The sequence below is a fragment of the Cricetulus griseus genome (assembly GCF_003668045.3).
Source record: "Cricetulus griseus strain 17A/GY chromosome 1 unlocalized genomic scaffold, alternate assembly CriGri-PICRH-1.0 chr1_0, whole genome shotgun sequence".
In the NCBI taxonomy this organism is placed as follows: domain Eukaryota; kingdom Metazoa; phylum Chordata; class Mammalia; order Rodentia; family Cricetidae; genus Cricetulus; species Cricetulus griseus.
Genome location: NW_023276806.1, coordinates 159,957,013 through 159,959,736, shown reverse-complemented (window position 1 = coordinate 159,959,736; position 2,724 = coordinate 159,957,013). Strand labels below are relative to the sequence as shown.

Here is a 2,724-nt window from a genome sequence, read left to right as displayed (position 1 = left end):
GTTCTCCTCCCTACTAGTCTGTACCTTCTGTTCAATACTGTGACTTAAAAAAAACAGTGCTTATTCAGGCACAGTACTAGCATGTAACAATGTATGATGGCTCCAAGAACGTCACTCCTGTCCCTAAAGGTTGGTGTGTAGCCCTGATACAGCCCTGAAGGCCCACATGGGTGAGGAGCCCAGAAGCCTATTCCAGCTGAAAGCAGTCCCAAGGATTTTGGTTTTGTTTGGGTTTGTTCTAGGTATGGTCCCAGGGATCCCAGATCAAACCAGGCCCCTGGGCCTATCCTAGAACCAACCTAAACCCGCGCATCATTCCTGAACGATCCAGAGTGTGAAGACTGAAGATAACTGAGGCTGACCACACATCCTGTGCTCACCAAGATTTACTTTTCATATGTATACCTATTGTTTAGCAAGCATTGGCTGGTTGATCTATCTGAAATCAAAGTGACAACATCTGGTAACAACATAAAGTCTCCCAAGACTAATAAATACTACATTAGTTTCCCACAATAGAAATTCTATGTGGTTGTTATTAATTACCAGTGAGGAGAACTGTTCTTGTGATTTTTGTCATCAGATAAAATAGATGAAAATGTCTATTTTAAGAAGCAGCAACTTAGCAACAAAACAGCCCTCTTCCAAAATAAATGAAACCTGTTTCGTAACTACTTTCAGTGACACTGTATCAGTGTCCTTCAACTGGGTGGGTTAGTCACACTTTCTGGAGGGCATCAGTCTTTATCTTTTGGTTCTAATGCTGAGTGATTTTAAATTCTTGTTTCAGAAAATAGTATCTTTTCCCTATCACGAGTCTGCTGCACATCAGAGCTCACTTTAGAAGTTTTCTGTGGTTCCTGATAACAAAGTAGGGCAGTACAGTGGAAGTGGCTTAAGCCCTCAGATTTTATATCAGGATTTTGCAGAAGAATATTTTAAGAACTTCATTTTTTCTTCCTTGATGCTTTGGATTTTTAAACCATTCTGATAATGTATTATATGGCCTCATATCAACTGCATGTTTATTTGTTTTGATTTGGAAGAGAGAATTCTGAAAAGGCATGAAGGAACATCCAGACTCAAAAATTGTGGTAAGCATTAAAAGTGTATGCTTTTCATATTTAGTGTAGAATAACAAGCTCTCCATATATAAGGAACTTGAAATTGTGCTGTCTAACCAGTCTATCACAACAGCACATTTAGGTCACCAGGTCACAGTTATTGTGGCTCATGTGAATAACTCATCTGTGGCATTGGTTCTACACCATTTTCATACCATGGATTTTTGGTAGTATTTTCTTCATGGATTTACTGTATTTCTTGGCATTGCCTAAAATGCATATGAACATGTTAGGTTGATGTATAGTGTGTTTTGTCAGTATTTAGGGAACATTGCACTAGTTTACATTATTAATTATGGACACTAAAAATAGGAAAGTATGGACTATTTAATGAAGGTTTTGTGTGTGTGTTTCTTTTTTTAAGTCAGGGTCTCATATCCTAGGCTAGTTTTGAACTTTCTATGTAGCTAAGGTTAGCCTTAAACTCTTGACCTCCTATTTCTACCTCCCAGGTTCTGGTATAAGTATGTATCACCAGACCTAACTGTTTTGTTGTTGTTTTTGTTGGGGTTTTTGTTTTGTTTTGTTTTGTTTTAAGACATTTTGTAACAATGACTGGCCTTCTACTTCCTGTATAGACCAGGCTGGTCTTGAGCTTCTGGCAATTCTCCTGCCTCCACATCTAGAGTGCTGAGATTACAGATGTGTGCCACCATTCTTAGCAAGGTTTGGCTCTTTAGTAAGCTTTTCAAGTCTGCTCAGTAGTAGAGTGCTGGCCTATCAGCAAGGCTCTGAGACCTATCTCTGATACCCTCCAATCTGCCCCCCCACCAATGGCCTCTGGAAATACTTTTTCAAATACTTTTTAGTTTTGTTTTATGGTTATTTATGCCCTATATTTAGAACTTAGAACTCTGCATTCCCTACTCTAATTGAAAACTTGAGATTATAAAATCTTGGGGGATGGGACTTTTTTGTTGAATTGGGATAAAACACCAAAAATTTTACTATTGCCACTTCTATGTTCAATTCTGGAAATGTCTGTGCTTTAATGAAGCATTTCTAGAACTTTTCATTGTGCAAATCTTAAATTCTTCTATCACTAAGATAAGAGTTTCCCTTCCTCCCGCTGCTTCCCATGGCCCTTGGCAGGCATGCACCGATCTGTTTCCTGGTATGACCTCAGTTCATCTCATTTAGCATGTGACAGAATTTCTTTTTTTAGGGCTGAATAATCTACACATTTACTACATGTTGTTGATCATTCATCTGCTGGTGGACATTGACGGCTTCCCCGTCCTGGTTATTATAAATGATGCTGTTATGTGTGTACATGTGCCTCCTTTTAAACACAGTACTTTATTAGTCACTTTTGGTGTTTTATTACATTAGTTTGTCAACTATTTTTAAAAGCTTTTAAATTGTAGGCTTGCAAATGCTGTGTAACTGTTCTAAGCTTAAATCATCTCTAATAAAATCTGAAATGCTTTGTATATTTTTGTGTGTCTTTTTTATCCTGCCATTTGCAACATGGACTAATGACTAGAAGGAAGAAGTCCTTTCTCTTCCTCTTGTCACTATTTCTCTTCCTTTATAGTATTTCCCACCACTTTATACAAGAATAAAAAATACAGTATTGCCTGGGCAATCCTTTGAATCA

The 2,724-nt window shown here is 37.8% G+C and overlaps 1 non-coding gene across 1 annotated transcript; it reads left to right on the top strand.

The window, feature by feature from the left end:
* Nucleotides 1–228: 228 nt before the first annotated feature.
* Mir331 (microRNA mir-331) lies at nt 229–302 on the top strand. The gene has a single exon (NR_105212.1). It is a non-coding gene; the product is annotated as a microRNA mir-331 (primary transcript).
* Nucleotides 303–2,724: the final 2,422 nt, after the last annotated feature.